Raw genomic sequence first — 27387 nt, forward strand, 5'->3', positions numbered from 1 at the left:
AAGAGCTGATGTAGTTCCCATCTTCAAAAAAGGGGGAAAAAATAGATCCAGGAAACTACAGACCTATCAGCCTTGACCGCAATACCTGGGAAGATTCTGGAAAAGACAAATCAGCTAACATCTAGAGCAGTGTTGGAGAAACTATGGCATGCATGCCAGAGGTGGCACTCAGAGCCCTCTCTGTTGGCACACACACCACTGTTTCCAGCAGCAGGTCCATCAGGCCACCACCACTGCCTGGAGCAGGAGCCCCGCCCAGCACAAAGGAGGCAAAGTGGCCAACTTGCAAGCTCGAGCAGAGGTGGTAGAGCAGAGGTCACCAACCATTGTCGATTGATGGACTGTAAGAAAAGGGAGGGAGAAGCATTTTACATGCATGCATGTGCACACGGGGCTGCCAGCACGCACACGCTACAAATGGGGTGGGGCTAGTGCTTGCGTGATACTCACTAGCCCTGCCCCATTCTTCCATGGTGCAGCGTCTTGTATCTGCACCCTGCAGTGCTGCCATAGCCGTTTTTGTCCCTTGCAGCACAGTGGCCCATTTTTGTACCCCCAGGTTTTGTGTGCCCAAGTTTGGCACTCAGAGGCGCCTCCCTGCCACCCCTGAGGACACCACAATGCTGATGCGGCCCTGGCACTTTGCGATAAATAAGTGGGTTTTGAATTGTGGTTTGGGCCCTCGGTCTCTAAAATGTTCGCCATTACTGACCTAGAGGCAAAGAAAGTCATTACTAAAAGCCAACATGGGTTTCTCAAAAACAGATCATGCCAGACAAATCTTATTGCATTCTTTGACCAAGTGACAAAATTAGTGGGCCACAGGAATGCTTTGGATCTAATTTACTTGGACTTCAGTAAGGCATTTGATAAAATAGATCACAACCTACTACTTGATAAGATAGAAAAATGTGGGTTAGACAGCATCACCATCAGATGAATTCGTAGCTGGCTGACCGGCAATTCTCAGATGTGGTCCTCAATTGAACTGTATATACCTGGAGGGAAGTGTGTAGTGGGATGCCCCAAGGTTCTGTTCTGGGTCCAGTGCTCCTCAACATCTTCATCAATGATTTGGACAAGGGGATAGATGGGGAACTTATCAAATTTGCAGACGACATGAAGCTGGCAGGAATAGCCAACACTCCACAAGATAGGCTTAAGATACAGGAGGATCTGAACAAACTGGAACACTGGGCACTAACAAAATGAAATTCAATGGTGAAAAAAGTAAAGTTCTACATTTAGGCAAGAAAAACCAAATGTACAGGTATAGTATTGGTGGTACCTTGCTCAATAGTAGCAACTGGGAGAGGGATCTCGGAGTCCTAGTAGACAGTCACTTAGATATGAGCCAGCAGTGTGCTGCAGCTGCCAAAAAAGCCAACACAGTGCTAGGCTGCATTAACAGAGGGATAGAATCAAGATCACATGAAGTATTAATACCATTTTACAATGCCTTGGTAAGGCCACACTTGGAATACTGCATCCAGTTTTGGAAAGAGAACAGAGAAGAGCATCAAAGATGATTGGGGGACTGGAGGCTAAAACAAATAAGGAACGGTTGCTGGAATTGGGTAAGTCTAGTTTAATGAAGAGAAGGACGAGGGGTGACATGATAGCAGTGTTCCAATATCTCAGGGGCTGCCACTAAGAAGAGGAAGTCAAGCAATTCTCCAAAGCGCCTGAGAGCAGGACAAGAAGCAATGGATGGAAACTAGTCAAGGAGAGAAACAACCTGGAACTAAGGAGAAACTTTCCTGACAGTTAGAACAACTAACCAGTGGAACAACCTGCCTCCAGAGGTGGTGAATGCTCCAACACTGGAAGGTTTAAGAAGAGACTAATAAAGATAAAGGTAAAGGTAATGTTTTCCCTATATTCTCTAGAAAAATCCCACATTTTCCAATATTTTCCCCCTAAAGAAGCATCTGGGTTCTCCTTCTTAATCTTGGATTGTATTCTCTCACTTTCAGAAATAAAACCGAACCAAGAGCATAACCAATCAAAGGAGTCAGTCATTTATTTGACAAAACATTAAAGAAAGAGGTGGCAGTTATATAAGATAAGGGAATAAAGCAAGACAAGACACTGTAAATTATGGCTTGCGGTAAAAGTGTATACACTGTTATTATAAAAGTTATAGCAGTGATTTATTTTTAGCAAGTTGTCCTATCTTTCCTCAAACAATCCAGTTGTTAATCTAATACAGGTTTTCAGTCATTTCACACTTCTTAGATCTTTTACCCTGGTCACCATATGTTTAAAATTGATGTTTATTTTTTTTCCTTTAATTTTTTTGCAGCCGCACAAAAGAGAATATTCACTTGAGACAAGATCTATCAGGGTATGGTAGATAGAATATTAGATTTGAAATCTGGGTTCAAATGCTTGTAGAAGCTCATGGTATCTTTTTTTCAGCACCTCCACTTTGAAGAAAAACAGGATGCAGATGTGTTCAGTTCCAAGCTGCAGTTAATCATACATTCAGAAGCACCAGTCCACAGCAGGGTGAGCCAGATATTAATAAAATGAGCCACAAATCAGCTCTGCAGCAACAATTTTGGAAAAGAGATTTCTGTAGCCAAGGACTGAAAATCCCAATCAGTGCACTCAGAAAATGATAATATTTCACTGGGCCACATAGGGAGAGAATGAGAATGAGGCACAAGGATGCTATTTTTAGTGGCTTTTTCAAAATTCTGTCCTGAAGTATTTATGTTTCCAAAGTGGTATACAAACCAATTGATAGAACAATCATATAATAATATTCAATTTATTGAAACCTAGAATTATGAGCAACAGACCTCATAAAAATAATTACCATATTTATGGGTAGTGAATTTAGAAGCAGATTTTTATCTAATCTCAAGATGAAATCAATTATTTCTGGATCAAATGGTTCCTTTCTTCCTTCCCTCCTTTTCCTTCCTTCCTTCCTTCCTTCCTTCCTTCCTTCCTTCCTTCCTTCCTTCCTTCCTTCCTTCCTTTCTTTCTTTCTTTCTTTCTTTCTTTCTTTCTTTCTTTCTTTCTTTCTTTCTTTCTTTCTTTCTTTCTTTCTTTCTTTCTTTCTTTCTTTCTTTCTTTCTTTCTTCCTCATAAGGATTATGGTTATTTTTGTGTATTGTTGTTGTTGTTGTTGTTAGTTGCAAAATCATGTTTAATCCATCATGACCCCATGGACAACTTTCCTCCAGGCCTTCCTGTCCTCTACCATCTTCTGGAGTCCATTTAAGCTCACACCTACTGTTTCAGTGACTCCATCCAGCCACCTCATTCTCTGCCGTCCCCTTCTTCTCTTGCCCTCAATCTTTCCCAGCATTAGGCTCTTCTCCAGTGAATCCTTCCTTCTCATTAGGTGGCCAAAGTATTTGAGTTTTAACTTCAGGATTTGGCCTTCTAAAGAGCAGTCAGGGTTGATCTCCTCTAGGACTGACCGGTTTGATCACCTTGCAGCCCAAGGGACTCACAGGGGTCTTCTCCAGCACCATAGTTTAAAGGCCTCAATTCTTTGGTGCTCAGCCTTTCTTATGATCCAACTTTCACAGCCATACATTGCAAGTGGGAAAACCATGGCCTTGACTATACGCACTTTTGTTGGCAGGGTGATATCTCTGCTTTTTAGTGTGCTGTTTAGATTTGCCATAGCTTTCTTCCCCAGGAGCAAGGTGTGTGTAATATTCAGTAAATTGGGAAACCTCACAGAAAAGGCCTACTGTGGTAGCAAAAAATCTAATAGTTGTCAACTGGCTCTCATAGATAAGTTCTGAAACTCTTTAGTATTTTAAATTGAATATCAATACTTTGAATTATACTGAAAAACAAACAGTAACTTAATATATCAGAGACAGAATTGATGCACTGTTGACAAATCCATGCCTAAAGTCTATGAGTTTTCTTGCTCTGGCATTCTGCATCAGTTTAATCCAGAGTCTCACAATTTCGACAAATTGTCAACTTCCACGTGCTCACTGGGATGTTCTGGGAACTGAAGTCCAAATCTCTTCAAGCTGCCAAGATTAGGGAACACTGATATAAACTTTCAATTTGTTTCTATGAGCAGCTCCATAAGGAGTGCACTGCAATAATTTAGTTTGGATACAATCAGGAATCCAGATATTTCCAACTTTCTCTTCCTCTAGTTTTCTCCATTAAAAATGTATTTTACCAGCTTAGTTTGAAATGTCCGAATGCCTGCACTTCAAAGAGCTGTTTCATGTTTTCTTTTTCCCCCTTGTTTATTTATTTGTTACATCAATTTATATAGTCCCTTTATTGTGATATGATTCAGGGCAGCAAATCTGGGGTTACAAAACCAATGTAAAAAAGAAAATGACTAATTAATAATAACAACATCACATTTTTTCTAATGGTGTCAAGGAACAATCTAACTCTAAATCCAAAACCACAAGCTCCAAACCCCATACCCAAGTTTTCAAGAATTCTAAAATGCTATCTAAAACAGGATCAAATATTTTGGGGAGAGCAAATGACATTTCCTAAGGTGATCTGCAACTGAGAAGGCAAGTTTCCTGAAACTCATCACTTGATGCTGTTTAACAGATGGGACCAAAAGGACGTCTCTCCCCATCTCTCCCCTATTCCTGTCTTCTTTATCCTATTTCTTTTATTGAATTTTATTAGTTTTGTATTCTTTTTAATCTAAGCAATGCAAACATCCTTTCAGCTATGTTCTGTCCATTCAAAGGAGAGAGAGAGAGATAGGACAAAAACAGTGGTGGGATTCAGCCGTACCACTTTGGCAGAACTGGTAGCTATGGACTTCTGGAAAAAGAACCAGTTGTTCACTTATTTGAATCCCACCACTGGACAAAACCTGTTGTTTACTGAAACTAATTTAACCAAGGCATTGGCCAACTGGGAATAAAGTAAAGGTAAAGGTTCCCCCGCACATGCGTGCTAGTCGTTTCCAACTCTAGGGGCCGGTGCTCATCTCAAAGCCGAAGAGCCAGCGCTTGTATGAAGACGTCTCCGTGGTCATGTGGCTGGCATGACTAGATGCCAATGGCACACAGAACGCTGTTACCTTCCCACCGTAGAGGTCCCTATTTTTCTACTTGCATTTTTACGTGCTTTCGAACTGCTAGGTTGGCAGAAGCTGGGATGAGTAACAGGCGCTCACTCTGTTATGCAGCACTCGGGATTCGACCTGCCAAACTGCCGACCTTCTGATTGACAAGCTCAGCATCCTAACCACTGAGCCACCGCATCCCTTAACTGGGAGTAACCCCCCCTTTTAATACACACAAAGAGTGTGTCATCATGAAGACTAATTTCCCTGCTTTGTCCAGTAATAAAAGGCCAATAGGGCAGCTGATTTGACTTGCATCAAATACCATTACTTAAGAATTTGACTGAAATATAACACTCCCTTTCAGGTTAACCTATTTGGCATCCCAGCTCACAAAGATCTACAGAAGCATAGCCAGTAAAGAAGCAAAAATATTTTTTTTATTATTAGCGTACATAAAAAGGAAGCAAAACCAGCTTACTGACAGACAGACACCCTCAATTCAAATGGGTTCTTGTTGAGCCTTATTTATCCATAAAAGGGAAATCATGCAAATATTAATATGATAAGGAGCTGCTAGAAATTTATTAGAATGTGATTCATCCTGGAACTGGACAGATAAAAGATAGGAGCTTTATAACAAATATCTATGTCTACCATCTCTGCTCATATAAATTAAACTACCCAAGCACACACACACACACACACACACACACACACACACAAACACACACACCCATGAGAAATGGGAGAAGGAAACAAAAGCAGTCAATTGTTCAACAGCTGATCAAATACACCAGTAGTAATTCCAAAAATGCATCTTTGCCCTTGATGAATAGCATATGTTTAGGGACACTCAGCATTCATAAATTCAAGGCCAGGTGTGCAGAACTGAAAACAAAACAAAAGAACTTTCAAGGGGACCTTGACTTTAGAGGAGAAGCTTGTCCATAAATCCTCATGGGTTCTCTAAAGAAAATAATAATAATGGAGAAACAGAATGCAAATGCATGGATAGGGGTGCAAAAAAGCAGAAGTGAAATTGCCAGTAAGATTTCCTTTACAATAGTATGCTTAGTCATATGAGCTATATCATAAAATAAGCAAGCGTACAGGCAAAGAAAGGAAACGATAAATTTAAAATATTGACCCTGTAAATTGATCCCATAAAATATTGATCCTATAAATAACACTGATACAGCACCGGTGGTAATGGTAATGGATGGGTGATAGATTGTAGCTAGATACAATAGATAGATAGATATATGATAGATAGATAGATAGATAGATAGATAGATAGATAGATAGATAGATAGATAGATAGATAGATAGATAGATATAACAGACAGACAGAGACTGATGTAAGATTGACAGACAAAAAAATAGATGATAGATAAATGATCTTTCAAAGAAGATTTAGCTAAATTTGGCTTTGATAAATTCTAGTAACTTCTTTATTTTCTTATTATTATTGTTGTTCCTTTATCCCTTCAGCCATCCAGTAATGATTTGCCAAAATTATTTGCCTGTTTTATCATTCAGTGGGGTTCATTGAACACTCTACTTGTTTTTGTACAATCCCAAACCTTTTATAAATGTGTGGTCGTTATCTAACCAGACCTTGTCCATCTCTGTCCATTATATTGGAATGGAAGATGCAGGATTCTCCTCCTGTACACAGATATGTATGGGCAAGAGTTGGGGGTAAGATTAATATTATATTGTAGGGCATGGCTGTTGGGAAAAGAGGTTACCCATGAAGCTTGACTTTTTTCTATCTTCTTCCAACATGTATATGAAGAAAGAAAATAAGAATCTACTCAGTCTTTGAATCCAAAATCTTCTCATCTAGTTTCTTCCCCTTAGCTAAGTCCACAGTGTGGCAGAAGTGTCATTACTGGCCACAAGAAATCTCACCTCAATTGAAGACATCCGTGCTTTGGGACACCAGGTCAACCCTAGCTGTGCTAAACAGTCTTGCAAGGTAGTTCAAACAAGAAGCACACCTAGATAAACTCATTCTACTTTATTGTAAGGTTACCTTAATAGTATCTTGCAAATTTAATAGTATATCTTTTCCTCACTCCTCACATTTACTGTCCAAGAAATGGGGGGGGGGGAATCCATTCTCTGATTTTTGCTATGCCCTGATTCTTTTTCCAGGATCTCTTATCTGTTGCCTGTCTATGGCTTTTCCTTCTATTTCCCAAGTTATTCCCACATATCATTACAGCAGCCCAATAGAAACTTCTCTGTATAATCCCAAAGGCGTTTTTTTTTCAGGAGGCAACTGGACTTTCTTGTTTTCTTTGAAGATGTTTCGCTTCTCATCTCATCTCATGGAAAAAAAGAAAAACAAGAAAGTCCAGTTGCCTCCTGAAAAGAAGTCCAGTTGCCACCTTTGGGACAACCATACCTGGATAACTGAGAATCTCTAGACATTTCTCTGTACAATGTGTCTATTTTCTTCTTATTTCCATTTATATGGAACTAGTTTTGGGTGGAACTAAGACTTCTCACCATCTTTCCACTGATTAATTGTTCTAACCATCAGGCGATTACTCCTTAGTTCTAAGTTGATTCTTTGTCAAGAAATATGCCACAGCACTTGATAGATTTGCTACAAGGGCCCTGAAAAAGATATTCAGATGCTGTGATATGTCTATGGCTACAAAACATTGCAAGACACAATATTCCTTGTGACAACTTATGAAAGTGAAAGTTGGACTTTGAAGAAGCAGGAATAGGAAGAATATTGACATTTTTGAACTTTAGTATTGGAGAAAACTCCTGAAAATACCATGATAGCCAAGGAAACACACCAACAGGCCATCAAAAAATCAATCCAGAGTTCACAGTCAAAGTATTGTTGTTGTTAGCTGCGAAGTCGTGTCCGAACCATCGCGACCCCATGGACAACATTCCTCCAGGCCTTCCTGTCTTCTACCATCTTCTGGAGTCCATTTAAGCTCACGCCTACTGCTTCAGTGACTCCATCCAGCCACCTCATTCTCTGTCGTCCCCTTCTTCTATTGCCCTCAACCTTTCCCAGCACTAGGCTCTTCTCCAGTGAGTCCTTCCTTCTCATTAGGTGGCCAAAGTATTTGAGTTTTAGCTTAAGGATCTGGCCTTGTAAAGAGCAGTCAGGGTTGATCTCCTCTAGGACTGACCGGTTTGATCGCCTTGCAGTCCAAGGGACTCGCAGGAGTCTTCTCCAGCACCATAGTTCAAAGGCCTCAATTCTTTGGCGCTCAACCTTTCTTATGGTCCAACTTTCACTGCCATACATTGTAAATGGGAAGACCATAGCCTTGACTATAAGCACTTTTCTTGGCAGGGTGATGTCTCTGCTTTTTAGTGTGCTGTCTAGATTTGCCATGGTTTTCCTCCCCAGGAGCAAGCGTCTTTTAATTTCTTGGCTACAGTCCCCGTCTGTAGTGATCTTGCAGCCCAGGAAAATAAAATCTGTCACTAAGTCAAAGTATAGCCATACACTAAATAAATAATAAATATTCAAGGTACATCAGGCTCAAATTATTCTACTTTGGACACATCAGGCTATCTGGAAAAGACTTTAACATTGGAAAGGTGGAAGGAAAGAGAAGAGGATGACATACAGCAAGGTGGATAGACTCAGTTACAGTGGCAATGGATGCTCTATTGGAAGACCTTAAAGTTAGAACAGATCATCATGGAGCTGACACCAAATTGATGGTACATAATCAATCAGCTACATCCATATCTTTATTCTGGTCACTGACTAGAATACAAAATTAATAGAGGATGGAACAAAATAAATCAGTTTGTGACTAGATAATTGCTGCTATTAAGCATGTCTAGCTTTTCTGTTGAAAATTTGTCCATGTTCATATAAATGGAATAATATTGGTCTGATAATAACAACTATACATAAACTAAATCAGAATTGCCAAGGTAATGTATTAAATGGGGAATGTAGCAGGACATGGACTATACTTTCAACAGATCCTTCTCCTTAGTTTCTATGGAATGTTTTTAAAAAAATCTGCTCTCAAGAAGAGACTGTACTAAAAAGAACAAAATGATGTTGTAGGCCAATTAAATGTCTATCTGCCTTTATCGTATAAACTTTCTACCTGTGATTTTCTCCTTTGCTTCCTAAATGATGTTATTTCTGATCAACTTTAATTGCATGTTTGTGTATACACACACTTATACACACACATGTACACCTCAGTTTTTCCCTGCAATTTTCTTGGCAATGTTTTTCAGAAGTGGTTTGCCATTTCTGGCACAGTGGTGGCTCAGTGGTTAGAATGCAGTATTGCAGACTAATTCTGCTGACTGCCAGCAGTTCGATTTTCATCAGCTCAGGGTTGACGCAACCTTTCATCCTTCAAGGTTGGTAAAACGAGGACCCAGATTGTTGGGGGCAATATGCTGACTCTGTAAAAGCCACTTAGAGATGGCTATAAAGCACTCTGAAGTGGTATATAAGCTAAGTGCTATTTCTATTGCCTTCTTCCTAGGGCTGAGAGAAGGTGGCTGGCCCAAGGTCACCCAGATGGCTTCATGCCTAAAGTAGGGGTGGACTTTCATTCTCACAGTTTCTAGCTTGATGTATAACCACTATATCACACTAGCTCTAAAAGAAATAATCTTTGTCTATGTCTATTTTATATCTGTATCTCTCTTCCCCAAAAGTAATATTTAGAAGCCCATGTTTTTGTGTTGAATGTTTGTGCATTTAAAGTTTAAGAATTAACTTTGGAAAGTCTGAACAGAGTTAACTGAAACTATTCTAGATTCCCTGATAAGGCAGCTGTCAGACATACTGAGTAACACCAAGAAATATTGGCTGCTACTGAATGTCAACCATCAAAATATTTTGTCACAGGTACCAGCTCTGCATACGTTATAATATTTCATAATAGAGCCAGGGAGAAAACTTTCATCCTAAAAATAAGTCTAAATTAAGCTTTTACTTCTGGGGGGTAAAAGTAGACAAGCAATAACCATAGTAGAAAAAAATTCTTTTCAGCAAAAATAAATTTAGAATGGAATGGAGAAAATATCTTAAAATGTACAAAGAAGAAGAATGCTTGCTTTGGGTCCAATAGCAGATTCTTTTCTGAATCCAGTTTGGCCAATAATCTCAAAGATTTGAGTGTGATTTTATTAAAGCCACTTGCTTTTGTTTTGCTTGTTCAGTGTTGTGCAAAGGGCATCTAGAAATAAGCCATAGGTTACAATGCAGGCCAAGAATAAATTATTTCAGCCCCAATGTTCTTGCCAGGATTTGAGTACAACCTTTTTCTCTCAAAAGAAGGGAAATGGAGGGGAATGACCCATATGAAATGATCAGCTGTGCCAAGTTTATTTTTTCATTTCAGACCAAGCCCCTGAGACTGAGTTCCATGAAGGGACATCCTTACGCTTTTTCCTAAAGTTTTTTTCATTCAGTTGGTTGGAAAAGAATATCATGTTCCACTTCATTTCAAGAAGGAAGAGAATCTGTGTGTAATTGGTGGAATGTGCAAGACTTGTACTAATCTGGTGATGAAATGGCCAAAATACACATGAATATCCTGATTTTCCTTGTTCGGTTGCTCTCTAGGGGTCATTAACTTCTCCCAGCTTCTTCTTCTTCTTCTTCTTCTTCTTCTTCTTCTTCTTCTTCTTCTTCTTCTTCTTCTTCTTCTTCTTCTTCTTCTTCTTCTTCTTCTTCTTCTTCTTCTTCTTCTTCTTCTTCTTCTTCTTCTTCCTCCTCCTCCTCCTCCTCCTCCTCCTCCTCCTCCTCCTCCTCCTTCTCTTCCTCCTCCTCCTCCTTCTCTTCCTCTTCCTCTTCTTCTTCTTCTTCTCCTCCTCCCTCCTCCCTCCTCCTTTTCTGTCCTCCTCTTCCTCCCCCTCCTCCTCCAGGCAAGGAGACTTCAAAATGACCTTATTCCTATGTTATTTATTTAGTGTCTGGTATATCATACATAGAGTAGCAATATATATAAACATTTCATCTCAAAATGTAAATGTTAAAAAATATTTATGTTAAAAAACCTACGTCTAGGCCCTCTAACCATTGTAGTGCAGCATCATTTATATTTTTTTAAAAAATCAGATATTGGACTGGTATATGCCCTCAGGTTATAGATGGTCATGAAGTGATCCACAGTTTAACATGTGTGTGCCTAGATAGTGCAATAGTGTGAACCATATGAATTAGCAACTGCTGGCAGCCAGACTACTCTATAAACTTTCCTGGCTCTCGAAACACAGGGCAACAGATCCCAAACTGACAGAAGATCCCAAAAACCATTATAGAAACCAAGGTACAAACTTTTCTGAAATAAGTGAAAAAAATTGCCATCGGTGGATCAGTGGGAGAGTGTTAGAAAGACTTTAAAAGACTTAAAAATCTCCATAATAATGTACCAGTGGTGTATTGGTTCTGAAAATAGTTTACTGGTTGAATTTTTGCACCCCTATCCCTTTCATCTTAATAACTCTTGCTAAAAAAAAAGCTTTTGGGAAATCCATTTTAGCTTTTGGCTAAAAGCATGACAAATGAACTAACCTTTATTGTCAAAGTACAACCATGTATACATTGAGATTGGCTGAGTCTCCCTTCATGCCTCTTCCCCCCCCCACAACTCACAGTGACAACAATCTACCATATTATTACACCATGTGAGCTAATTGCACACAACATGCCAGACTCGCAAGTCAGTCATACATAAAGTTATTTCCCATTCAAGAGCCTGACAGCCCACGGATAGAAGTTGTTCTTCAGCCTGTTGGTATGGCTGGCCTTACTCCTGTATCTCCTACCCGATGGTAGGAGAGTAAAGAGGTACCGACCAGGGTGTGAGTCATCCCTGAGAATTTTTGTCACTCTTCCAAGGCAGTGAGCCCTGGCGATGTCATCCAGTGGTGTCAGGGGACAGCCCACAATGTTTTGTGCTGTGCTCACCACCCTCTGTAATATTTTCCTATCTGCAGCTGTTAGGCCAGCATACCAAACCACAATACAGTGCGAGAGGATGCTCTCTATAGTAGACCAATAAAAGAAGGTCATTAGCCATTGTTCTACCCTGTTCTTCCGCAAGACCCTGAGGAAGTGGAGTCTCTGTTGGGCCTTTCTGGCCACCTGGGTTGTATTGACTTTCCAGGTAAGATCTTCTCAGAGGTAGACTCCCAGGAATTTAAAGGAGGAAACTCTCTCCACACAGCTCCCCCCGATGTAAAGTGGGGCAGGTTCCTCTCTTTTTCTCCGGAAGTCTAGCACCATTTCCTTCGTCTTGCTGATGTTCAGGTACAATTTGTTGTCTAAACACCACAGGGATAGTTTTTGTACCTCCCCCTGTACGCTGTTTCATGTCCACCTGTAATAAGACCCACTATGGTGGTATCATCTGCAAACTTAATGATCGCAGTGGATGGGTCAGATGATACACAATCATATGTGTACAGTGAGTACAAATAGGGGCTAAGCCCGCAGCCCTGTGGCAAACTCTTGCAAAGCTTCAGGGGGGGTGGATGAAACAGACCCAACCCTCATTGTTTGTAGCTGGTCCCTTAGAAAGTCTTTAATCCAATCGCAGATGGAGGGGGAAAATTCAAGTCAGTCAGCTTTTCAATAAGGATGCTCGTGTAAGAGAACATTGTACAATAGAAGTAGTCCTTGGCTTATGACTGGTTGCTTAGCAACTGTTCAAAGTTCTTATGGACCTACTTGAGAGGGGGATGACTTATGACTTTTAAATTCTGAGAGAGGGCTCCCTATGGTCACATTGTATTTCAAGTGCTCAACACCTGAGCTGTCTTTATGGCAGCATTTGTAGCATTCCATGATCACATGAGTTAATTTGATGATATTTTTTTTTGCTGAAAAGTAACCTTTAATGGTGGTTTTTGCAAAACCTCACCCATAGGGAACCAGTGGGTCACTTAATGACCTCAATGATTCACTTAACCATTATCACCAAAAAGTTAATAAAATTGAGTTGGTCTCATGACTGATCCATTTTATACAACCATCACAAGACACAACCTTGATGGGCAGGCTCTATAATGGTACTAACTGGAGGACTATCTTCACAGTAGTTCTACCCACTGCCACTATTCTCATGCTATGAACTCTGCAAATGTTGTAAACATGATCCCATGTACAGTTCAAAGTGCTATTTTTGAGCTATAAAGTCCTTTTATGGTTTGGGACTTAGAGATCTTCAAGAGCGCTTCTTTCTAGTCAAATCAATCAGTCCAGCATATACATTCTGAGATGAAATGTTGAAGGTCGCTTTATGTAGGATCTGAGAATGGACCAGCCATCTTCACTATTTCTCACTATTTCTTTCATTCCACTGGAAAAAACTTCTGAATGGTGCCTTCCCTGATGATATTTAGGACAATGGGAGAAAAAACTGTTTTGCAGAGCTTCTCATCTACAGATGATGCCAGGATTTTGGAACTCAAGAAATGTTGATGGGTACTTTAATTGCTTTGAGAGTTAGCTTTATGAACGCTATTTGAAGATGTTGTGAACCACAGAGAGTCCATTTGGAGTTGGTATATAAATATTTTAATAAATGGATTTGAAGCATTTTGAAAGGAATTTTCAGGCACCATAGGAAGAAGGTAGAGAAATGATAGAATTTATATGACTCAGAAATTGAACAAATTGCATGATTAAATGGATGCAGAACAGCAGTATTTGCAGCATTCCAAATTATAGGAATGGAAGCACAGTAAACTTCCACCAAATTTTATACTTCATAAAATATGTGTTTAAAAATATAAAGAAAAAAAACAGTACTTTTTTTCTTCAGGTTGAAAACTTTCCAGATGACTAACTTTAGTCATCCCATAAACTCATTTCCCCAAATCTACTAACTTTCAGATAGATTCTAACAGGTAGAAATATATTTGCCATCTGCATGTTGAGACCACAATCATGATTAAAAGAAACAAGAATGTTTCTTCTGCCAGTCCTAACTTGATGGACTGTACAACTCCGCAGCTTGACAAATGTATGCCAATATTGACATAATAGCCCTTCCCATAACTGTATCTCCATGCTCCACAAACATATAACAAATAGCCAGCTACAGTATATCTCATTTCTTCTTCCTTATTCACAGATTACAAGGAGTCTTCATCAGGGTTTAAATAATGCTCCAGAATGTTTCCCAACCAAAAGGACTTGTAAACAGATTTCTACTATTTTCACCAGTAAAAACACTCATGTTCAATCTGATCAGATGTTTAATGAATTGGGACTGTACAGTGGGAAGGATCTGTAGTTACAGAGGTTGCTTCGTGTAGGATTTTTTTTTTGTTTGTTAATGTAATGAATAAAGTCCCATCCTTCTCTTACATTACTGTTGTCTCGTATCTAAGCAATTATCTGTTTATTTAGATAAGGATGCTGTAATTATATCCTACACTAGGAACAGGCCATTCCAGTCTTCCAGAAATGTATAATTCATGTTTAATTCTGCTCAGGTGTGCGTAAAAATGCTTCAGTTATAAATCTTGAGGTTAGGCCAATGTAACAAAACACAGCCCTCTCGCTTTTAGCAAAGCAGTCTCTGTGCATGCAGAGAACCTGTTTTTCTCAAGCAAAAAGATGTGTAGCCAAAACCTGGAGATGACATAAAGGAGGGGTCCCCAACCCCAGTCCGTGGACAAGCACTGGACTGTGGTATGCCAAAAACCATGCAGTGCAAAAAAGTGAAGCTGCATCCATGGGATGCAGACAACACACAAAACCACACTCCCTCCGGTCCACAGAAAAACCTCTCTCCATGGAACTGGTCCCTGGTGCCCAAAAGTTTGGAGGCCACTGATTTAAAGGGAGACCATGATGGAAATTTTAGTTGAAGCCAAGTAGTGTCCCTTAAGCTTTGATACTGTTTCCTCTTGAAGAGCAAGTCCCAGATAAAAGCAACTGGCCATTGCTACTGAAAGATTGTCAGGCTTTATTTCCTTTTGTTTTGTAGTTGGATAAGGGCCCAGGCCTGCACTTACAGAAGGGGAGTTAATCCGCTCCTAATATGTAGCTGAGTTCTATTATTTCTTTATGGGAGGTTTATTATAGGCTTCTAATATACAATCTAAATTAGGCGTCTGGAAATGATGGTGGGGGAGAACACATTCAGATTTAGAAAGTGAATGGAAAGCTTTGAGTGAAATTCTCATTTTAAACACTCCCTATTTCCTTGATAGCTTTTGAAGTACATTAAAAGCTGTTAACTGTTATCAGCCTTCATTAATTAAACTTTCTTTTCAAACAGCTGCACAACCTAAATGGCACAGTTTTAGGTTGCTGGCAATTTGGCTGCAGTGCTTTATTTTTTAGAAAAAAATGGGGTAATTCTAGGCTACCCAGTCATTTCCTGCAGACTTCCAAGTTACATTACCTCAACCATGAGTCACCTTTGACTACAAAGGAATATTTGTAATGGTCAAAGGCAACTAAACCAGTCACTGCAAGCTGGGCCATTCAGTCTTGTCACATGGTGGTTCATATCAGTGGCGTAGCGTGGGTTGTCAGCACCCGGGGCAATTTGCGCCCCCTAACCCGGTGACGTCATAGCACTGCCGAAAAGACGCACCCCGCAGCGGCGTAGACTTTCCAAGAAGAGTCGCGCGCATGCGGGATGCTTCCGGGTCCCTCTCGAGGGCGGCTGGGCGGGGCTCCGACCTGCAAGAGCCGCTGCATTCAAGCTCGCACATGAGCCCCGCTAAATAAAGCCACGCATGCGCACGAAGCTAGGCCAGCCGGCCGGCGGGTCCGTCTTCGCTCGGCCAAGCCTGCCGGGGCGCCTGCGGGGCGCTTGCGGTTGGCCTGAGCCTGGGCGGAGAGTTGGGCGCTTCTATTTATTTTATTCAGTTTATGTGGCCGCCCATCTCACCTGCCGGACTCGTTTCGCTTTGCAAGAAAAAGCAGCTCGAGAGCGGAGCCAAGCCGACTCTGTGCAGCCCTTGGGGCTCCCTGAGCAGCTCAGTGCGAGCGCGCCCCCCCAGATGTTGCGCCCGGTGCGGCCCGCCCCCCCTGCACCCCCCACGCTACGCCACTGGTTCATATTTAATATAACGCCTGAGGGGAAGTTATGGATCCATCACATTCATATTCCATTTGTCTATTTTCCACCCTTGTGCCATCTTATTTGCTTATCAGTGTTTTATTTTGGAATCTACATAAAATGCAAGAATCAAAACAGGTAGTCCTCGCTTAATGAACAGTCATTTAACAACCATTTGAACTTATGAGGGACCCCCCAAAAAAATACTTACAACCCAGTTCCAGAGTTCCAATGGATGTACATGTGCATGCGCATGCATGCACACACTCACACACACAGGCACACACTCACACATAGAAAGAGAGAGTCAAATGATAATATTTTGAGTGCTTGGTAACTGGCAAATGTTATGTGACCACAATTTATGATTTATTTTGCTAGTTTCCAGTCTTCTTTTCAGCCAGTTACTGGTAGAAAACACCCATAAGAATGCATTTATTTGCTTAACAACTGTCACAGAAGAAGTTGTAACATTGGATTTGTTGCCTTGACTTATGACTTGGCAGCACTAGAACAGGCACTCAACACAGATCCATAGAAACAAGGGTCTACCACACTAGACAGGACCCAAGGTGCCTCAGAGCTAGTCCAAGACATATTGGCAGGGCTTTTTTTCTCATAGAATGCTCAGAACGGCGTTCCGGAACCTTATTTTGCAAAAAACAAAAAAACAAAAAACAAACCAGCTCCCTTATTTCAGGGCTAGCAATCTTGGCTCTTTTTTATGACTCATGGACTTCAACTCCCAGAAATCCTGAGCCAGCCATGCTGAGGGGAAAGGGAGAGGTTTCCAAGCCGAGCCATGCTGGCTCAGGAATTCTGGGAGTTGAAGTCCTTGAGTCATAAAAGAGCCTGCACTAGAGGAGGACATTAAAATTATTTACAGGATTACTTCTTTTAGAATCTAAAACAGCTAATTCAGAAAAGCCAACAGGAAAGAACCTCACATTTTTCATCTGCTTCTGTCTTTTGGAAGGTAAAATTAGATAACAAAATAATCTATTTCTTATGTTAACATCTCTGCAATGAAATCAAAGGTAACAGGAAAGAAATGAGAAACATTTTTCTCAATGTAATATGTCTAATTTAGCTGATTCTAGAAAAAATAGTATCTTTTGTACACTCTTGAAAACTATTTTGAATCTAAACAATTCTTAAGAATGAAATATTCTTAATTTGAACTTTACTTTTACTGTTTGGACTGTTGTGTGTTTTGGAAAATAGATTATTTAGAATCTAGTTATGTTGCACTTCATTCTTTAAATAATTAACCTAGTATATACATAACAATATATGATGTTTTCCCTGGTGAGCTTAACATCAATAACATTTATTAAAAAGGCTAAAATAATTTCTGGGGGCATTATCTGTATAGTAAAATTTTGGACAAGCAGTGATCATGTTACATATGTGCATAAGCGTAGTCAGTAGCATATGCCTTTTTAAAAATATCAAACATGCAAAGAAACAAAAATAAGTCCAAAATATCTGTATAACATCCAGAAATGCCAACTTTGCAACCAATATTTCTCATCCATAACTATGGCACCCTAAGGATACCTGCATACATGCAAATGTTTCTCTGGGATCAGTAACGCAACAGGGATTGCTTTTTCCTTCCAGTAACATATACCTAAAACCAGTTTATTGCATTTGGCAATTGTACTAAAAAAAATCTCATTCATTTAATTTGAAATCAAGTGAAAAATTGATTTAAATTATTTTATTAAAACAAATTAATGGCAATTCTTTTATAAAAAGTTGCCTCAAACAAAATGAGTTTGACATGCAAATTTGATGAGTTCCCCATCTATCCCCTCATCCAAATCGTTGATGAAGATGTTGAAGAGCTGCACAGACCTCTTCTAGATTTTCCTCTTGCCTTTCTGAGTTAACTCCTTGGTCTGTCATTGAGCAAGAATTGACTTTGTAGGGAAGCATATTATCATTTGATGTATATTTAACATATGTTCTACCTTTATTTACCAATTATATAATTAAAATAAATAAATAAAATAAATAAATAATATTTGTATGCAATCCACATGGCGAGGTTTGGGGAAACTTACAATAGGAAAAAAAATATTTTTAAAATCATAAGATTAAAACATCGCCTGGCCCGCACCGCCTCCGCTGCCTGCATTGCGCAGCCCCGCCATATAGAGTGGGCTCTGCTGCTCCCACAGCACCAGCCGCGCCGGCTCTGGCCCCAGGGAGTGGAGCCCGCCGCCAACACCCTTCGCACCAGTGACTGCAGCAGCACCGCCCCCCCACCCCCCCGCCTCCTGCGCCCACCAAGATGAGAGTTCCGGCACCTTTTTTTTTTATAGAAAAAAAGCACTGCATATTGGTATCATCATGGAATGATACAAATGATACAACATGGAATGATACAACTAAGTAGTTAGCATTCTGTATAAGAATGGCTGCAGAGTGTATGGGTAGAATGGATTAAATGTGTCAACCATCTAGAAAATTATGGTAGAACAAGATGTATCCTTTCCCCTTAAATAGTGGAATGGTTTTAGAACCATCACCTTGAAGTTGTCCACACAGTTGTCAGATTCAAGACTAGCTTGAAGACACCCAAAGGGGAAAAAAAACCCCATACATTTCTGCACTCCATTATGCATACTTTTGTATTCCTTTCTTCTAATAGATGGGCCTTGATCCAATATTTTATAGGCATTTCTTCAACTTGCAAACCAAGGCTCTACAAACCCTACTTAATATATGTCAGACCTCTATGCTGGAGCTTTAGCTGAACTACTCCAAGATGCCTGAGGCATAGTTTGATTCATCCCATTTCCCATATCCAGATTAATAATAATAATAATAATAATAATAATAATAATAATAATAATAATAATAATAATAATAATAATAATAATAATAATAATACTTTGTTTCACTGTGTTACCATGGAGAAAATGCTTTGTTTTTAGTAAAATGGATTACATGTGCCAATTATCGGGAGAATTAGGAGGGAACAAAAGGTAGATTTTATTTTCTATACTGGTGCCATGATTTTAGAATATGTACTTTTAAAAACAGGTTTTCAGATACCAGAAAGATTGCAATCTTTGGGGTAGGGTAGAATTTAAGACCACCTGTAATGAGGAAACACCATGAAGATGGAACCAGTCAAGTGAGGCAAAGGGAAATCAGAGAACAGCATGTTCTCTCCCACAAAGATAGAGAAGAAGTACAAATGTGCTTTTACTGGGGTATCTTCTTTCTGGTGAAGGCTCTTGCAGAGTTGAACTTAAGGAAGAAAATCCATAGAAAAAAGAAAAGGAGGACCAAGTTGGGCCTTTTAGAAGGATCTATTTTGATAGAGATAAATGGTTTTAACTGCCCTGTAAACCACCCTGAGTCCTACGGGAATAGGGTGGTATACAAATCCAATAAAATAAATAAATAAATGAATAAATAAATTAACAGAATAACAGAGCTGGAAGGGACATAAAGGTAGGAAGTTCTAAAAATTTCTTTGCAGAAGTCAAGCTATCAATCCATCAGCCCAGCATCCCAAACCACACCAAAGCTTCAAACTTTATAGGAACAATAGAAATTGTCACCATTTGCAATTCTATGCCAAGCCCATCTATTTAAGATGGCTATGTTTCTGGCCCCCTCTTGCCCATCTCTGACCCATTTTCATTTCTCTGAATCTCTCTTAGCTCAGTAACGGATATGGTATGCAGATTAGAAGTGGGATGCTAAAGCAAAATTGTGTACATTAATTCCCTTGAAGGCCAAAGAATGAAAGAACCAATATCTGTTCTTGCTGTCTAAAACTGCAATGATAAGTTGTCCCAAGAATGTCATTGTTGCTTGGCATCAAAGGATCACCCTCATATTTAGTGATAAAACTCCTGCTGTGAATCTTTATTTCTGCACTGGCAAGACGGAGCACTTGTCTTGTTGAAGTTTTATTGATTGTCAGAAATTCATTGATAAAACCAACCATGTTCCTTCTCTTTGAAAGACTGCCAGCTTTACATGCTGTCTGGTTTATTAATGAATCAGACACTTACCATCCTCATTAAGACATTGTGGCCTTATAAGTAGTTATGCATCAAAATAAGTGCAGGCACCAAATGATGGTTTTTATCACAACAATATAGTGGGACCTATTGGCCTGAAGACAGCTGATAGCTACTTGATAGAATGGAAGATTCTGTGATACCTTGTTTAAGGTAATCAACTCCCTGTTGGGAAAAAGAGTCATTGATAGATTTTCTGCTTGGCAGTCATGACCGTTTTGCATAACATCTCAGGGAAGTCATTCAGATTTCCCAAAGTCTGGACTCTTCATGGTTGCAGTCTATGGTGATGCCTGTAGCAACATCAAGCCATTCCACTTATGGATTCCTTCTGGTCTGTGGACCCTGATGAAATGATAGTGGCTTATTAAGAGATTTCTCAACAAGAGAAGACTTTTGTCCTGCTTTTCTCCTGCAAAGAGTTGGCTATGCTATGGTCAGCTGGATGCATGACGATATCAAGTGCTTGCTTTGAAAAGGTGTGTTCCTTGAAGCTTTGAGTTTCAGAATGCTTTATGACCTTCTTAAGACAGCCTCCTTGAATCCAGATGTTTGGAGCTGCTCAGAATAGAATGTTCATGCAGTCATAGGAAGACTTCTGTAGTTTATCCTAAAGGAAATGAATTATTTGAATCCTTTTCAGTCAGGGTTTAGGATTGGGCATGAGACTGAAAATTCATTCCTCAAGTGAATAGAATAGAATAGAATAGAATAGAATAGAATAGAATAGAATAGAATAGAATAGAATAGAATAGAATAGAATAGAATAGAATAGAATAGAATAGAATGGAATGGAATGGAATGGAATGGAATGGAATGGAATGGAATGGAATGGAATAGAATAGAATAGAATAGAATAGAATAGAATAGAATAGAATAGAATAGAATAGAATAGAATAGAATAGAATAGAATAGAATAGAATAGGGCCTTGGAGGTCTTCTAGTCCAGCCCCTTGCTCAAGCAGGAGAACCTATACCATCACAGACAGGTAATGTCTAGTCTCTTCTTAAAAATCTCCAGTGATGGAGTACTCACGATTTCTGGGGGCAAGCTGTTGCACTGGTTGATTGTCCTCATTGTCAGGAAGTTTCTCCTTAATTCCAGGTTGCTTCTGTCTTTGATCAGTTTCCAACCATTGTTTCTCATCCTCTCTGGTGCATTCGTGAACCAGTTGGTAGATAACTTTTATTGAGGTGTATGGTGTGAGCAACAGCACTATTTCTGATTCCTTCCTGTATAACAATCTCTCTGTGTCTCCCTCACCTGTATTTTCTACTGATTGCAATCAATATTCTTCATCCTAAACTGGATTTTAGCTAAAATTTGAAGGATACGTGGCCATTTGCAGGGGGTGGAGAGATGCATCCAATGTTGCTGCTTAATTACTGAAATTTATCTTTGCCTAGTCAGCAAGTCAATAAATTTGATCCAAATGTCTTTAGAAGCTGTTTGGCACTATACAGGTGTGCACAGGTGAGCATTCCCATCTCCTGCATTTTGATCAGCTAAACCTTAAAAATAAGTGTTTACATCTTGCAAAGCACCATTGTCCCAAATGTGGGTTTTCCTCTCCTGGCATTTTAAGAGACCTAACTAATTAATTATTCCTTGGCTATAAGTAATTAGAGTTCATTGTTTCTACCCTTCTTACAAGTAGGGTTGATTAGTACTAGGGATTTAAAACTAGTTTCTCTTGTCTTTGCTGATTTCTCTTAATTGTGTTGGATTCAGTGGGTAGTAAGAAATTGCTGATTCTATCACTCTGAGGCTATAGACTTTGTGGCTCTATGTGATAGAAACTAGTTGCCATGGATATAAAAGCACGGGATATAAATCTCTTCCTCTGACTCCAGCTCTGGGCTGTACTGTCTCTTACCTTCTTGGTGTCTTCTCCCTCCTTCCTGGGAAATTGACACTTCCTGGTAGTCAATCACACCTCTTCCCCTTTACAGACAGAATCTATTACAAAAGCTGGATGTGGAGAATAGTTGGGTGAGTCAAATGAGAAGAAAAAAGAGTAATAGGAGTAAAACATAATCTGAAAGGTGGTAGAGGCCAAAGTGGAAAACTGGAAGACTTGGTTAGAAACAAGTTGTCAACTTTGAAAATGAGCATGGCTGCAGCCATTTTCCCTATTCATTTTTGGTTGACACATAGCATGGAGGGAGGTGGGTTTAACCAGGTGCTTTGCTAGACTAAACAGATTTTCTCCCATGGGAACCAAGGTCATCAGCTGCTCCCTGGCTGGGAGTTTCATGAAAACCCCGCCAAGAAGATGTATTGAGGAATGTAGTAACTTGCGTAACTCTAGGGGTGGGATTTCTTAACATTGTATTGGGGATTGTTATGTGTCTATTCAGTCTTGGTTTCACTTTTGATGTGCTGATACTTTGTATCAATAAACATTTTCTTTGAGGAACTTGCAAACCTCAGAGTTCTGCTTTATTTGTCTCTGTCTGTCGGAACCATGACACAAGTATTGTCAGTAAGCAAGAGGTCAGTAGGATTACACAGATCAAAACAGACATCCCTAACTTCATGAGGGCAAAATGATGAAACATGCACTGTTACTATGAGCCTCTACCTTTTCTTCTTTATTTCATGATATTTGCATGCAAATACATAGACAATTGAGTTTGCATGAAGTGTACCCTCTGCTACACACCTGTCCATGGGTCCAGTGCAAACCAGATCAAGGGAGTACAACTTGGGCCCATGGGGTTATATGCAAGCTTCACATTGTCCTTTTTGTGTCCTGGGGATCCTCTTTGTTCAGTGACACATTTCTCTGCTGCTTTGAGCAGGACTAAAACTGTCGCCTAAAATAAGGGATGACATGATAGCAATGTTCCAATATCTCAGGGGCTGACACAAAGAAGAGGGAGTCAAGCCATTCTCCATTCTTCTTCTTTTAGGAAGACAGGTAAAGAAGAAGCTGGAAATAATCTTGTCCTGATATTTAAATGTCTAGAACTGACCTCATCATTCATCCCATTATGCAGAAGAACGAATTGGGAAAAAAGGGAGGGAGGGAGGGAGGGAGGGAGGGAGGGAGGGAGGGAGGAAGGAAGGAAGGAAGGAAGGAAGGAAGGAAGGAAGGAAGGAAGGAAGGAAGGAAGGAAGGAAGGAAGGAAGGAAGGAAGGAAGGAAAGGTCTTCCTATCATGTATGGAATATTCTCAACGTGGTAGAACTTCTAACAGAATATTCAAGGCTTGTGAGTAGATAAGAGAAACAAGGCAAAGAGGATTAGACACAATAACATGGACATTTTAATCAAGAAAGGATGAAATAAACCTTTCATCCCAGGATATAGTTGACTTCCTAAGAAGAGTCATGTCTTCTTTTCTTCAAGCACCATAGCTAACTTTGGTTATGATCTTCTGTCAGAAATATATACAAATTATATTTGTAAGCAAAAAAAGTAAAGGAGAACTAGTGATTCATAGAAACCTTTAAGCAAGCAGCATCAGGGACAACAGCTTATATCTCATTTTATTTTATTTATCAAGAGGTGATTTGTTTTGGTTTAACTGCTTTTGTGGAAAATACTAATTGATGCTGCTGCTTGCTCCCTGTCCATGATTTTACTTGTTTCTTGTTGAAATTCTTTAAATAAGTTTTACACTGATGGATAAAATTTAATTCCTGCAGAAGAAACATGATGGTTGTTGGCTGCTGGAAATTCAGATTATCTACTCACATTCTAATAATTTTGCAAATTGGATACAAGAGAAAACATTAGTCAAGATCTGTTTAAACCCTGATTATGTAAGCAAAAATTGACTGCATAAATAATGTTAAGACATTTTACGATGTCTTTCAGGTTCCCTTGAATTCCCAATTAAGACAAAGAAAACCTAATTTTTTATTTTCAAATAATGACAATCTGAGAACTTAAAAATGTGTTATAAAGATATTCTTTATATAAGAAAAAAACATAGAATAACAAAATTGGAAGGGACCTTGGTATACACACAGAGAGACACAAATATACACGCAATAAGGTCCCCTACAATTCTGTTATTCTGTTTTTTCCTTATATAAAGAATATCTGTGCATTCAGAAATTGTTTAGACCTATCACTTTTGCCAATTTTGTTATGCTGCAGTCTGATTCTACAGTTATTGCAATTCATTTTTTTTCTCATTAATCTACACTCAGTACCCCATAATGAAAAAGTGAACACAGAATTTTAGAAATGTTTATAAATTTATTAAAAAAAACAAACCTTGAAATATCACACCCTTCACTCAGTACTTTGTTGAAGCACCTTTGGCAGCAATTACAACATCGAGTCTTTTGGGGTGTAATGTGATAAGCTTTGCACCCCTGGATTGGGGGATTTTCTGCCATTCTTCCTTGCAAATCCTCTCAATTTCAGTCAGGTTGGATGGTGACCATGACAGCCATTTTCAGATCCCTTCAGGGATGTTCAGTAGGTTCAAATTAGGGCTCTAGCTGGGCTACACTAGGACACTCACAGAGTTGTCCCTAAGCCACTCCTGTGTTGTCTTGGTGGTGTGCTTAGAAACGTTGTCATCTTGGAAAGTAAAGCTTTGGCTCAGTCTGAGGTCCTGAGCATTGTGGAACAGGTTTTCATCTCCATTCAGCTTTCCCTCAACCCTGACCAGTCTGCCAGTCCCTGCAGATGAAAAACACAGCCACAGCATGATGCTACCACCCCTATTCTTCACTGTTGGGATTATATTGGACAGGTTTCCTCCAGATATAACATTTAAAGTTGAGGCCAAAGAGTTCAATCTTGATTTATCAGACCAGACAATCTTGCTCCTTACAGCCTGAGAGTCTTTCAGGTGCTTTTTTTGCAAACTCCAAGTGGGCTTTCATCTCTTTCACTCTGAAGAGAGCTTCCATCTAGCCATTGTGCTATAAAGCCCAGATTGGTGGAGGACTGGAGTGATGGTTGTACTTCTGGAACTCTGTCCCATCTCCACACATGATATCTGGAGCTCAGTCAGAGTGACCATCAAGTTCTTGGTCACCTCTCCTGCTAAGGGCCTTATCCCTCAATTGCTCAGTTTGACTGGTCAACCAGCTCTTAAAAGAGTCCTGATTGTGCCAAATTTCTTCCATTTGAGAATTATGGAGGCTACTGTGCTCTTAGGAACCTTCAGTGCAGCAGAAATTTTATTGTAGTCTGGACATAAGGTCATAAAATTGAGCACGACTCACTTAACAACTATGTAATTTAGCAACAGAAATTCTGGTTCTTATTGTCGTTAATGACTACCTATAATGTCACATAGTTCTGAATAAACTGTCTTCTTTTTAAACCCTAAATACTTCTTCTGTTCCTCTTCCTTACTCTCCTGCTCCTCTTTCAAATTTATATCTTATTTTGTTTCCAAGAAAACTTGCATGGTACTCCTATTTTTTCTCTACAACAACACATTTGTGAGGGAGATTTTGTTGAGAGGTAGGACTGTCTTGGTGTTATTCAATGAATTTTCATGGCTGAAGGTAAACTTCTGTAACTTGAGTAAGCTCATTCCAAGTTGACATTCAATATCTATGAGCAAAGAGAGCACATTATGAAATGAACTTCACATGCAAACTCTACTTTCTTTGTATGTGCTTTGTGACATTGCATGATGTATAGAAAGGGGGGAGTTTATATTGTGATATCACAATGCTAATATCATCATATTGCTCAATCCATGGGATTCTGTAGACACCTCTGGTTATAGCCTCAAAGTTCTTTGTTATTATGAAAAGAATAAATTCATCTTTCTGCACATATGTTTCACCAAAGTAGACCATAAAAATGTAACATGTATACTATACATGCACTGTTTTTCTAATTTCACATGCAGCTTGACAACACAGTCTGTTAGCCCCAGCTTGTCAATGTTATTGAATGTGCTACTCAGCCAAGTTGCTGAATTTTGTGCTAAGCTCAAATGGCACCCCTTGAGGTTACTGAAAGTCAGAATTGTGTATAATAGTCTGCCAAAATTATTTTGACCACATTTGTAAAGGCTAGGTTGCAGTTAATTATTTATCCACAACTGTTCAGAAAATAATCCCTCAGAAGTCATGGAAGCTTCTTGGGGGGAAAAATCATCTTCACAAATTGTTTGCCAAAAGTTCATCCACAGAAAAATGTATTTGTCAAATAAATTGGTGTATGTCTATAAACCATTAGCTCAGTCTCAAGGCTCAAATGTCACAGTTAGGAACAAACAAAGTAAATGCTTTCTTTAAAATGACAGGTAGCTATCTGTCCCTTTCCAATAACTATTTTTGTTAAGAAAAAAAAGAGATATTTGATGGAGAGAAATGAGATTTTGAAAACTTGGAAGTTTGCTGCTGACTTGTTTGCTTCCTAAATGGATTATAGATTTTCCACATGAAAGGCAGAATAATAATGCCACAAGATCATCTTATTTGTAATTTGTTGGCCTGTCATCCCTATAATAGGATCACAAAAATAGTGATTTTTAAAAAGGTTTTTATTAAGATTATTCATAATATAAAATACAAATGAAAATAAAGATAGTAGGGAAAGGAGAAAAGAAAAAAAACCCAGTGACTTCCAACATTTTTAGCACAATAGAATACAAAGGAAAATTACAATCTCTGTTTTACTTTTACACGCTTAGTAAATATTAACCACTACTAGAACAGCAAACTGATTTAATCAGCAATTCTCAAAGTCAAGATTTTAATTTTTTTTCTATCTTGAGCACAAAATCTAGAAGCAGTTTCCAAGCAGAAACAAAAATAGATATAGGTTTTTTTTTCTTAAAAAGAGTTAATTTTGCCATCTGCGATAGGTCAGTGATTCTTGTAAAAAAAAAAGAGAAAAGAGGATCGCAAGAAAAGGTGGGGGAATGGAAATCTCTTTGGTTTGAGTTTCTTCTCAATTTTTCAGATTTACTTTGCCTGTGATACTACTCAGAACCTCTTTCATCCTCAAAGCCAGGTTGTGATGCTATCAAATGCTCCTCAAGTTGGTAAGGACATATTTGTAAGTTCCCAGAAACATGATGTGGCATATCCACTAAAGAATCTTTACTGTATACCAGGCCTGTAGTTTCTTCAAACAGTTGATTGCCTTCTGACATTTAATGCTGCTGTACCCATCTTGTAAACTTTTAGATTTAAAATATATATCTCTTTCTTCTTGCAGTGTATGCCTCCCAGCATACACAAAGGACAGCACAGCAGGAGGCTGATGGTGCAGATCAGCAGAGGGGCTGGACAGCTCTGGGCGATAACT

This window comes from Vipera berus (assembly GCF_964194415.1).
Source record: "Vipera berus genome assembly, chromosome: Z".
Classification (NCBI taxonomy): Eukaryota; Metazoa; Chordata; class Lepidosauria; order Squamata; family Viperidae; genus Vipera; species Vipera berus.